Raw genomic sequence first — 14103 nt, 5'->3', positions numbered from 1 at the left:
CTGGTGAAGCAATGCAGCCTAATGATTATATTCTCCCAGGCTGACAGATATAGTACCCCATTCAAATAACACAAAAATCTAAGCCAGTTATTTGAATGGGGTACGAGATGTGCAGACCATGCCTGGTGAAGCAATGCAGCCTAATGATTATATTCTCCCAGGCTGACAGATATAGTACCCCATTCAAATAACACAAAAATCTAAGCCAGTTATTGAAGGCAGTTATTTTTGGTTATATTGAGGCATCATTCGTGTGGAAGGTAAAATGATGATAGAGAGAGAGAGAGAGAGAGATACATTTTTCACACACTGCATTATGCTGTTTGAGTAATGGGTGATCAGGCAGCGTTAGACATTGTGGGAAGGTACTGGTCTGTGGTTTTCACAGGTCTGATTTTGGAGTCAGGGAAATTGGTACCTACTGGTGTAGGTAGCTGGATTTGATTCTAAGGTGCCTGGTTGATGGTACTTACTGGGGTAGGTAGTTTGGGGCAAATATTTACTTGTGGATGGATGTCACAGTTATCTTGGGCAATCGAGGGATACTACACTCAGTGTATCTTACTGCAGCTCAGAGCATCGTATTTACACTCAGTGTAGTTCACAATGGCCACAGGTGTAGAATACTGAAGTCAGTTTAACTATGAAGGCTTCTTATGAAAACCAAAACCTCTTGAGCACATTGCGCACTGTTTAAAAAGTTTTATGGTGGTAGTGGTGTATAGAGTGAAGCTCAGTATGGGTTACAGGAGACAAACAAATTTAGTAAACCAAGCTAAAAAGCAAAAACTTGAGTCAGTGGAGCTCAGGAACACAGATCCTGCAACAAACCAAAACACTCTCTCTACTGTGAATCAAAACTACAAGTCTATGATACCAGACCAGGCAAGAATTTAAGCAACTGCATCTTTTTTAAGTAAAATGTGACAAAGAAAGAAAGAAAAAAACAGAAACACGTATCATTTACATTGTTTTAGAAAATACGTGGTCAGCTTACTCTCTTTTTCTAATAAAAAAGTCTTGAGGTAGTTGCGAAACCTTTAACAAACCTGGAGACGGAAAGCTAAACAGTCACCCTTTGAATCAGCTTTCCATTCCCATCACACTTTTCAGGACCTCAGCACAGATGGTCCAAAAATGACCTCTCTATCCAAAGGGGAATTCAAAATTTCAGCTTAACATTTTCCACTAAATTTTGAGAATTGAATCATGCAAACCTGCTCATAGCAGCTCTATTCTCAGCTGCTCCAGATGAGGTAATAATAGTGCAGTAGTTCACAGAAAATGTTTCACTCCATTTAGCATAACATTTATATTTCCAGTGTCTGTCATTTCTGCACTGATCAATGATCTGCTCTTGGTTTCTGTTAAAGTTTTCTACCAGCACAGTGAATGGATTCCAGAGAACTTTTGGTGGCATCCCATCTGGTCCGAATTTACTATCCTTTAAAAGTTGTCATTTGATAATTGTATTATTATTCTCTTTAAAATTGTATACTTTGTTATAGTCTTTTCTGCTGTTTAGATGTATGTTTTATTTATTTATATATTTATTTATCTATGTTATTATAATACATCCAGACTGAACCTGTAAATTGCTCACAGGGATCAATCTTCTTCTTCTTCTTCTTTCGGCTGTTCCCGTTAGGGGTCACTAGAGTGGATCATCTGTCTCCATTTCTTCCTGTCCTCTGCATCTTGCTCTCTCACTACATCAATAAACTTTATCTTAGGCCTTCCTCTTTTCCTGTTACCTGGTAGCTTCATCCTTAGCATCTTTTTTCCCAATATACTCAGCATCCCTCTTCCACACATGTCCAAACCAATGTAATCTTGCCTCTCTGGCTTTGTCTCCAAACCTTCCAACCTGAGCTGACCCTCTAATATACTTATTCCTAATCCTGTCCACCCTCGTCACACCCAGTGCAAATCTTAACATCTTTAACTCTGCCACATCCAGCTCAAACTCCTGCCTTTTTGTCAATGCCACTGTCTCCAACCCATATAACATAGCTGGTCTCACCACCCTCTTGTAGACCTTCCCTTTCACTCTTACTGGTACTCATCTGTCACAAATCACTCCTGACACTCTTAACCACCCACTCCATCCTGCCTGTACTCTCTTCTTCACCTCTCTTCCACACTCACCATTACTCTGAACTATTGATCCCAAGTATTTAAACTCATCCACCTTCACCACCTCTACTCCCTGCATCCTCACCATTCCTCTATACTCCCTCTCATTCACACACATATATTCTGTCTTAGTCCTGCTGACCTTCATTCCTCTTCTCTCTAGAGCATATTGCCATATCTCCAGGGTCTCCTCCATCTGTTCCATACTCTCACTACAGATGACAATGTCATCTGCAAACATCATAGTCCATGGGGACTCTGGTCTGATCTTGTCTGTCAACCTGTCCATCATCACTGCAAATAAGAAAGGGCTCAGAGCTGATCCTTGGTGTAATCCCACCTCCACCAAAAATGCATCCATCACTTCCACCACAGACCTTACTGCTGTCACACTACCCTCGTACATATCCTGTACCACTCTTACATACTTCTCTGACACTCCCGACTTCCTCATACAATACCATGACTTCTCTCTAGACACCCTGTTATATGCTTTCTCTAAGTCTACAAAAATGCAGTGCAACTCTTTCTGACCTTCTCTGTACTTCTCCTTCAACACTCTCAGAACAAACATTGCATCTGTAGTGCTCTTTTCTGGCATGAAACCATACTGCTGATCACTAATCATCACGTCCCTTCTTAACCTAGCTTCCACTACTCTTTCCCACAACTTCATGCTGTGACTGATAAATTTAATCCCTCTGTAGTTACTACAGCTCTGCATATCACCCTTATTCTTAAAAATCGGTAACAAAACACTTTTTCTCCATTCCTCAGGCATCCTCTCTCTTTCCAAGATTTCATTAAACAATCTGGTTAAAAAGTCCACTGCCATTTCACCTAAACACTTCCATGCTTCCACAGGTATGTCATATGGACCAACAGCTTTTCCATTCTTCATCCTCTTCATAGCTATCCTTACTTCCTCCTTGCTAATCTATTGCACTTCCTAATTCACTATCCCCACATCATCCAACCTTCTCTCCCTCTCATTCTCTTCATTCATCAACCCCTCAAAGTACTCCTTCCGTCTGCTCAACACACTCTCCTCACTTGTGAGTACGTTACAGGGAACAGTGTTTTATCTAAATTAGCAAATTAAGATAGATAGCTAAATAGATGGTTAGAAAGATAGATAACTGTTTAAATGCTCCCAGTCCACACCTCCTCCTCCTCTTCTGTTCTGCACATTACTTGTATCCTCACTGTGATATATTTCTCTCCAAGTATTTGATTTTCTCTTTTTTTTGTGAAAGCTGATAGTTTTCATTCAAATGCTTTGCTGTTTCTCAGTCTTCCATGACCTCCCATCTATCCTTGTCCAGCTGGTCCAGATCTGTCCCTGGTCTGTTTTCTGATGTACATACATAGCTTATGGTTTTCTTTTTGACTGCTTCTATTATCATGTCTTTGAGTTTTGCTTTTACTAGACTCACATATTTTGTTGCTCTTATCCTTGTTCAGGGACTCCTAATTCTCTTCACCCTTCCCTTTTACCTCTTATATGCCCAGTATTTTGTCACACCTGATGTCTTCATATTCCACAGGAGCCATGCTGGCCTGTCAGTATGCCTGAGTACATGACCAAGACTAATTCTCATAGGACACTTCATCATAATTAAACCGTAAGACCCTTAACTCACCTGAGAAGCATTATTCTTGCTCAGTGTAAAATCTACCTTTCTTTTTTTTATAGATTGATAGATAAGTACTAGGCTAACTGCCTTTGAAGGTCATTTTGAGCTTAGCCAATTTCCCTTCAAAGGTAAGAATCAAATCCTGTAACTTGTGTTTCTGAAGTAATCCCGTTTACCACTATGCCAGTCCTTCAGAAGTAGAAGTCAAACCCTGCACCTGGTGTTTGTAAGGTAATCGCCTTTACTATTATACCAATCCTTCCACATTTGTTTTTCTTTCCTTTCTATCTGTGTTAAACAATGCAGTGATTACTGTTGGTTAAAAGTGACATCCCTGGCAACTTTCACTTAGTTTAGGGACAACTCAGATTCATTAAATTTGATGCTGCACAAACCATATAAGGAAAACATTAATATACTAATGTTTTCTGCAGCATGTGCAGTTCAGGTCAATGCAGAACAATCATTATTTCAGGCTTTATCTGTTTAAGACAACACTGAATAACTCAACTTTGCAGAAAAGCTGAGACTGAGCAACACACTTTTTAACAATAATAGGTAAATTAAAATGGCTAAAATTATTATTATTTTTCGTAGAAGCAGACGCAGTACAGGCCAATGTTTAATTTCTGAATAAAGATAAAGCTTATGAAGCTCAAAGCACAAAAGAGCACTGTAAAAATGAAATATGCATAGCAGTGTTTTGTTAATCTGTGGGATTCATGAATAGTCATGTTGACTTTGTATGTAGCCTACATGATGTTTAAATGTTAGTGCAATGTGAAGCAGCACTAATCACTTACGCATGCTCACCATCACACCTACATGAATACAAGCAGGTTTCCATGGCCAGCAACAGTGTTGGTGGCTAAGAAAACATGCTGAGCACCACAATCACAGAGTGAACAATCAGGCTGTCTGTGGCTGAACCTGTTATGCATACTCAAATGAATGGCACAAAGAGATACGTAAGGCAAATAAGGCATGCTGTACACAGGCACGGAAGTGTACTGAGTGTGCTGTGCACATAAATGAAACATATAAAGAATTAATAAGTAAGAGAGGATATGAAAGGGCAATAGCAACTATAATACATGTGTTACTAGACAGGAAAAGTGTACTGAGGACACTGTACACAGATGTCAAAAGAGATGTATGCACACATATGTAAGAGTGGAAGGTAAATGTTCAAATTTAAGAACAATAATTGATGTGAAGGTGCTTATGTCTCAAACAAAAATTTGTAATAATAACATTTTGGAATACATATGATAGAATAATTAATGGTGGTCACACTTCCTGAACAAGTAATATTTAAAAGATGGCAGGATTTGACTGAGCTATTTAATGTTTGACTGACAATGACTGGATGGATTATAAATGCTGTATAATGTTTGCAACTAAAATTATATCAATATGGTTTGTTTTCATTTATATAAATGTGTGATTGCCTATGTCATATGTGATTTTGTGATAATTTAATAAAGATGTTTCTTGTTAAAAAAAAAAGAATATGTGTCCCTATGACAGTCTATTCAAATGACAGCATCAGTGTCCAGTACAGCCTTTCTAAAGGAAATGTACTATAAACACTTGTAACAGGAAACAGCATTTACAAATGAACATAGCACATGTGAACAACATTGTTAAGAATATGTACACTAACTGTAAACAGGGACATCAGTATTTGAACTATATAGCTAACATCATAGACCAATGAAGGTTTGCAGAAACACAAGTGGAACTACAGATTTATTTGATGACTGTGACACTGCACATTTCAATAGATGGCATCTCCATTGTGTAGTATTACCATATTGTTTCACTAAAAATGGTTGCACAGCACAATCACACTGTATAGCTATAACTTATATATGTATTTGCAGCCTGTTCTTCACTGTAAGAGGAAGAAAGTCACAAACAACAGTTATTCCTGCATTCAAACTCCCTACTTATTGATTGCCACAATCTACAAACACGTGTATTATATAGATTCATAGGTTCATAGGTAGGTACTAGGCTATTGGCCCTGTGGCCTATACAAGCCCAGCCAAAAAGGTACCCTGGCTTTTGCCACCTAAGAAAATTATTTTCTTGTGCCACTGTCGAGCAGAGCCACAGAGGTGATCCCCGGTGTGAATTTCCTATTTCCCATCCAAACATCAAGATTTTTCTTGAAGAGTGCTAATGAGGAGCTTTGTTTGATATAGATAGGTAGTTTATTCCAGAGTATGGGAAGTCTCTGGGCAGGAACCTATCCCTCTGGCATGTTCTGTTTATTGCGGTGACAAGGTTTAGGTCCCTAGAGCATGTAGCTCGGAGGGATTGGGATTTCTTTAAGTGGAGCATGTCCAACAGCTCTGGGTTTGACATAGCTTTGTATATTAGGCAGAGATCACCTCTGAGTAGGCGATACGTGACAGAGTAAAGCTGGAGTTTTTTGAGATGGTCTGCGTACGGCATCTGTTTGAGGCTGGTAATCCTCTTTGTGAGGTATTTCTGTGGCCTTTCCAGTTGTTGTAGATGTCTTGTGAGGTACATACAAAAAGAGGCATTGTACTCTATAATAGGTCTAATGAGTGATGAGTAGAGGGGAACAATTACCTCTTTTTTTTTGGATGAGAAACCTTTTGTGATGAGGTGTGCCATGTAGGAGGATTTCCTGACTACTGTGGTGATGTGATTATCAAAGGAGAGACTACTGTCCACCTGTGTCCCAAGGTCTCATCACACTTTCGGTATTAAGTATAGTACCACCTATGTTGTAGTTCATGGGTACATAGTTTTTACCACAGGACATGCCACAGAAGAAGTCTGATTGCATATGAGCCACACTGCATCTTTGAATGGATGACATAAACTGTGTCATCCAAAGTAAATGTGAGTACAAAAATGACTTCTACAGCTATGTGGGATTCTAAATGGACTCAATAGTAAAATGTTCCTGCATCCATTTGCATTCACGCATAATCAGAAGAGTCTTATTGTTGCATTTGAACTCCCTACTTATTGAATGGCACAATCTACAAACAAGTGTATTATACATACATGCCACAGGAGACATCTGATTGCATGTGTGCCACACTGCATCTTTGAAAGACTGACATAAGCTGTGTCATGCAAAGAAGGTGTGTGCGTGTGTGCGTTTGTGCGTGTGTGCATGTGTGTGTGTGTGTGTGTGTGTGTGTGTGTGTGTGTGTGTGTGTGTGAGTGTGTGTGCAAAAATGAATTCTACAACTATGTGCACTTCTAAATTTAGTCAATAGTAAAAGATGTAAGATACTCCTACACCCATTTCCATTTAGACACCCACAATAAATAAAGTCTTACTGCTGTATCTAAACTCCTTATCTATTGACTGAGACAAGTGTATTATATGCACTTTCCACAGGAGGGTCTGACATTAGTAGTGTGAGAGTGCATTATTGAAATTATGACTTCATTAGTGTGTTGCAGACAACATGTGTTTGTGGACAGAGGGAAAAGAGGATGTGGAATTAATCTAACTATGCAAAGTCTCTCATGGAATCAAATAAGCACAGCTGTTTAATTAATCCTCAAATGCACTCACCATCACACAGACAAGTTGATTGTCAGAAGATTAGAACACTCTACCTAGCTATTCATACAGTTAAGTAGAAACAGTATTTTTCTGATTTTTACAGTGAGAGTGTGCACTATAAGCAGGATGACATCAGTTTGGTGTTGCAGAGAATATGATGTTGGGAGAAGGGTCTTACATTGAAGTGGGCTCACCCTACAGTGTAAAATTAACTCATAGCAACTACTTTGTTGTGGACAAAAGTAAACAACTCCACAGGCACACAAGTTGACTACTGTGAGATTGGAGCCCCCTACTTATCTAGGGGACACAGTACTTAATGCAAGGACCACTGCAGAAGTCTGACTTTTATAGTGAATGTGTGCACATTAAAGAGGTTGACATTAGTGAGGAGTTGCAGAGAAAATGATGTTGGGAGAAGGTTTTGACATTGATGTGGACTCACCCAGCAGTTTAAAATTAATTCCATGCTACCGCTTTACTGTGGACAGCAGTAGTTAAATTCATACTTAGACAACTCCATACACACACATACACACACACACATGTTGATTGCTATGGGAATAGAACACCATACTGATCTAATGACAAAATCTAGAGGACACAGTACTTAATGCAAGTGCCACTGCAGACTTCTAACTTTTAGATTGTGACAGTGCAGTGCAGATAGGATTAGCATGTCATTCTGTGACAGAGAAGATATTGTGACATTGAAGGTTTTTTGCAAACCCATATTTTCTGATATGATGGAGAAAGTTCAATGTTATGATCAATAATACATGTATACATACTGCTGATTGATGTCAGCTATGTTGTCATTAAGGTATACTGCAGAACTTAGAGTGATGTGGACCTATCTGCCTTGTGTATATGAGACACACACACATTTGAAATACAAGATGAACAATGAGTTATTCATGGGTCATCAGGTTATGATGATGGCAGGTAAACCTTAATGAAGAGTACTGATATCAGTAATGATATGTGTTCATGCATGGGCAACATGGACTCTCAATACCAAACACTACTTAATGTTCCAATGCAGGAGGAATAAATAATGGTGAAGTATGTACTCCAAGGCTGTTTGTGGTTGTATATCATTTATAAGTTCCAGTGCTGCAGTGCAGGTCCAACTGTCTGGAATGAAGTGGTCAGTTAACCACACAGATCACTGCATTCTTCTTGAGTACATTAAGCAATCCATTAATGAAGTATTATAATCCCATAACGATACTTATTTCTATTCAAAATCTCCTCCTAAAGTGCAATGCTGAGAAACATATTTGCACGGATGTTGGAAAAGTGTTGGTGCATGTGTGATTATACTTTGATGTGTTGGACTCTGACTGTGAAAAAATCACTGTCCAGTGGTCTTCAGATTTGCTTCCTGGCAACGTTTACACAAATATCAATCACAGAGGAAATCTTGTGATTCGGATTGGATTTGCAACAAATCTGTTTTATCTTAACATGTTGCATACATATGCTCTACGTGTTTTACTCTACCTTTCAATGATAGCTGCAAAGCTCATTTCAGAAATGAAGTGCGCTTGCCTTCCTCAGTTGCATGATGGTATGCTGTGAGCAGATTTCTTTGCTGAAGGAAGCAGTGAAAAACTTAATTTCATTTAGTGTGCCGTCTACAGTGCAAACAATCTAGAAAAGATGCCTGTTAACCTATCTTACCCTATGGGACAAGTTGTAAAATCTCAAAGCTAAATAAAAAAGCAGAGTTGAAGTTGGGTTTGAATGCAGTATGCAGATCATTTTACAAAGGGTGTCAGAATGTGATTAGTATACTTTTTATAATGACAATACCTAGTAATGACTACCATACATATGTTGCTTGGCCAAACTGTGTGTGTAGTAGCTACTGAAATAATCTTTTATATCTACTACATGTAGCACAGCTTTGAGGGAAATCAGAAGTTACTAGGTGTGGTGTAAGGCAAGTACTCAATGCATTTTTCCATAACACCTGAAATGTCATTTAGCATGGCATACTACAGTTGCTCATTGCCAGATCTTATGAAAATGCTAAGGATTACAACTGATAAAACAGATGGGGCTTAGACAAATATATGCAACACATTCACAGGAAAGACACTTTTAAAAACAGGAAGGTAACAGTTTCACCTAATGCTATATTTGAACCATTGTCAAGATGAACATTTTAGTTTATAGAGTTGATCATTATGTCTATACCCCATTAAGCAAATCTTACTTCATACATGTCAAAATCACACCTTTGAAGGGATACTGATAACCTATTTAGCCAATAGAAGATGTAGGTTTTATTCTTTAGCAAAGTAACACTTTACACCCATCTGCCTAGCGAATATTCAACAGTAAAAATGGCTAAGAGATAAGGGGCTGGAGATAGAGAGACAAACATACAGACACATAAGAAAGGGTGGTGCTATGGGTCATTACTGTACATCATTATTGTGTGTCTTCAGTATTAATCAGTCAGGTTCTGTATCAGTAAGTGATGGTTGTGGGGATGAAAAATCTGTAGGACAGGCAATAACTGACGATGACATGAGTAGAATAAGGGTGGTTTAAAAATTCTTCTTCAAGGACATGAATGTGTTTACAAATACTTTTGCAATGGTATTCAAAATCTGGTCATAAAAGGTTACAGAACCCACACAGTTGTTTGGCATCTACTTCACAGAAGTCCAGGCTAATACAGCAGGTCTTTGGCTAATGAAGTTCACAGATGACTGCAAACTAGGTGCCATAATAGAATTGCCTAATGATGTGGACATTCTACAAAGAGGTCCCACAGAGACTGATGCTTGGTGTCAAAGTCATGGCCTGAAGCTCAATGCTAAGAAGTGCATTGTAATCCACTTTGGGAAAAACACTGTACCCATGAACTGCCACATAGGCGGTAGCCTAATAAACACTGAAAGTGTGATAAGAGACCTTGGGGTACAGGTGGACAGTAGTCTCTCCTTTGATAATCACATCACCACAGTAGTCAGGTAATCCTTCTACATGGCACACCTCATCACAAAGGGGTTCACCTAAAGAGGTCCCTCATCAGATCCTTTATAGAGTACAATGACATCTACAACAACTAGAAAGTGCACAGAAATACCTCACTAAGAGGATTACCAGCCTCAAGCAGATGCCATACGCAGACTGTCTCAAAAAACTCCAGCTCTACTCTGTCGCTTATCGCCTACTCAGAGGTGACCTCTGCCTAACATACCAAGGCATGTAAATCCCAGATCAGCTGGACATGCTACAGTTAAAGAAACCCTAATCCCTCTGAGCCACATGCTCCAGGGACCTAAACCTTGCCACCACAATAAACAGAACATACTGCAAGGATAGATTCCTGTCTCAGAGACTTCCCATGCTCTGGAAGAGACTACCCATTCACGTCAAGCAAAGCTCCTCATTAGCCCTCTTTAAGAGCTGATAGCCTAGTACCTACCTATGATCCTATGAACCTATAAGATGGACAGTGTGTTCTTACTACAAGGATATCTGTGTAGTTAAGGTGTTTCTTACAGCTCTCAAGGTGCTTACACTTTTTATCTTAAGTCTACTCTGCATGATACACACACTTCAAAGAGAACAGTCACTTCTGTATTGCTTGTTGCCTGCAGACCTAGGGGCATACCTCTCAACCTCTTAGCACAAGAAATCTGGACAAAGGTAACAATAATTGGAGGACAAAGGCACAAAAATAGGGACAGATTTCAAATATTACTCTTATAAATTTAAAAAAGTTGCTAGAATAACAGGACTTATGTTTGCATACATTTTCTATAGAATATGAAGTGTGAAACTCAAACATATGTTATTATTTAGTGACTTAAATTTTCAATGATTTGCAAGAAAACCACAACGTTTATGAAGAACAGACCAAAAGTACAAGACAAAAACAAGGACATTCTGCAAAGATCTGGACAGTTGAGACGTATGGTCCTAGGGCATGTACATGCACTCATGTAAGTACTTACACTATGTTTACATCTCCTACACAAAGTGATTTTTTGGTATTTAGGAATGCTAATGATTTCACATCTCATGTGTATGTTCACAGTGCTCATAGGGCTGAAGCTATGCTCTATAAAGGTAATTGTGTAGGTATGGAAGGGAAGGAGGGGAGACTGATTGGATATAGACCATTACTGCAAGTCACATGGAGAATATTGTTCTACAAATCATTGCACTATTTAATAAGTTATTTTTATCTTCTTCATAATCTGCCTTCATTTTCATATATTGAATATGTTTCAATGTACAATAGAAAAAAATATGTATGCAAGTTTAAAAATTCATTGCTGGTATACTGTACATTTGTGATTTTTTGCTGTGCTTTGAAAGTTAGTATGATTAAATCGTAGCATTATGTTGTCCTTTGCTATTGGAATAATGGTAAGGAGGAGGCTGGACATCCTATCTGTCCAGGAGTCAAGATGGAAGGGCAGTGCACAAAGTCACTTGCTTGGGATGAAAAAATGTACTACTCAGGAGGAAGACAGGCTAGAAATGATGTGGCAGTTGTGGTGAGGGAGTGGCTTCTGGTGGCAGTGAGGGATGTCATCAGAATTACTGATAAACTAATATAGGGCAGTATTTATAATGCCACCCTATGCCCCACAGCAGTGTTGTGATAGTGAGGAAAAGAATGCATTTGTACAGGACGTACTAGATAAAGAAGGACAACATGAATTGGTGTTAATAATGGGTCACTTAAATACACATATTGGGACAGACAGAACAGGATATGAGGACTGCCTGGGGCCACATAGAGGGGGGAGCAACAGGAATAAAGAAGGAGATGTCATTTTAGACTTCTTTCTGGCAAATGGCTTGATAGTAGCCAACGTGTGATTCAGAAAGAGAGAGGGAGAGAGTCACAAGATCACATATAAGAGTGGCAAACATGAAAGAATCAGCAATTGCAAATTTATCCCCAGTGAAACAGTTGGCCACAGCATAAACTTTTGATTGCCACAATCAGCTGCAGGCAGTGGTTAGAGAAGGCTCTAAGGTCAACTGAGACCAGTCTGATGCCCTGGTAGTTGACTGCAGAGAAAGCACAACAATCCAATGAATTATTCAGCGCTCTAGCACTTCAAGAAGAGGAAATAAGTGGAGTTGAAGCCAGTTATGGAAATCAGGTACATAAGGAAAGCATATATAGAATACAGAAGTCATCAAAATAAAGAAGGAGTGCAGGAAAAAGTGGAAGACTGAAAAGATAGACCAAGCTAAGAAGGAATACTGGTTGGCAAACAAAGATGCTAAGAAAGGAGTTGCTATAGCAAAGAATTAGACACCAGAGGTACTGTTCCAACTTCTGAAAAGTGACTCAGTAGATGTCACAAAGAAACTATATGAGGCTGTAATACAAATACAGAAAGATAAAGAAGATAGTCAGACACCCTTCAATAAGGAATGCCAGCAACAACCTGCTCACAGCTACAAAGGACATCAAAGGCAGATGGAAGGATTACTTTCAGCAGCTTCTGAATGAAGAAAACTCCATAGATGTTGTACTTCCACAGACGTAGTCTATAATGAGAGAAGAGGAGGAGCCCACCATAGAAGATGTAAGAAAATCACTAAGGAAAATGAAGTCAGGGAAAGTTGCAAGCTCAGATGAGGTCACAACAGACATTATAAAGGTATTGGGTGAAGTAAGGAAGAAATGGTTACTGAGGTACTTATAACAGTGTAGAGAGAAAGGTGCATCCCAGGTGACTGGAGCTTAAGCTTACCAGTGCCAGTGTTCAAGAACAAAGGGGAAATTTAAAGCTGTGGGCAGTACAGACGTATCAAACTCTTGTCACATTCCATGAAAGTTATGGAGAGGGTGATTGATAAAGACTACATAGAATAATAAAAAGTAAGATGGGAGATGACTAGTTCAGATTCAGATCAGGATGCAGCACAACTGACCCAATGTTTGCAGTGAGACAGATAGCTGAGAAGAAGCTAGAGATGAAGAAAAAGTGCAACTGGTCATTCCTAGACTTTGAGAAAGCATATAACAATATCCCAAGAAAGCTGATTTGTGCAGTTGTGCAGATATTTAAAGTCCCAGAAACACTGGTAGAATTAGTGCATGCTATGTACAATGACTCATGGAAGAACAGTGCTTGGTCTCACATAGGGTTTACTGGTGGGAGTGGGTGTACATCAGGGTTCAACTCTGAGTCCACTACTGTTCACTAATGGTGATGGTTTACATTAGCAGACAGGTGGGAGGGGACAGATCAACAAAGTTGCTGTGTGCAGACAATGTGGCACTACAGGCACAATCTGAGTAAGAACTTCAGCAAAGCTTAGACAAATGGAATACATAACTGAAGGCACAGAGGAAGAAAGTGAGTCCTCATTACAGATGTAATGGCAGCAAATGGGGGAGATCAGAAGAAGCTGAGAATGAGATAGAAAGAAAAATAGTGAAACAGGGTAACAGCTTTAAGTATCTGAGAGGGGTGGTTGAGGATAAGGGATGTCTGAATGAGGAAGTCAAAGCCAGAATTAGTGGGGCTGCAGCCAACTAGCACAGAGTATCAGGTGTAGTATATGACAGAAGAATGCCAAAGTGGCTGAGAAGTACAGTCCACAAAACAATGGTGCAACTAGTACTACTGTATGGCACAGAAACCTGGACAATAAAGGCAGAAGAGTTGAGAAGCTAGAAGTGATGGAGATAAAGTGCCTGCAATGGGTGGTAGGATGCGCACTGTGGGACAGATGAAGGAATGAGGACATAAGAGCAGAAGACAAAGT

The 14103-nt window shown here is 39.3% G+C and overlaps 1 protein-coding gene across 1 annotated transcript in view; it reads left to right on the top strand.

The window, feature by feature from the left end:
• LOC122808149 overlaps positions 1-14103 on the top strand; it is a 773706-nt gene that overhangs the window by 662698 nt on the left and 96905 nt on the right. The window lies entirely within an intron of this gene.

Source organism: Protopterus annectens, chromosome 8.part0, assembly GCF_019279795.1.
Source record: "Protopterus annectens isolate FY-2018-M chromosome 8.part0, PAN1.0, whole genome shotgun sequence".
NCBI lineage: Eukaryota > Metazoa > Chordata > Ceratodontiformes > Protopteridae > Protopterus > Protopterus annectens.
Note: the sequence above shows the minus strand (reverse complement) of the source record. Positions and strands in the feature narration are given on the sequence as shown.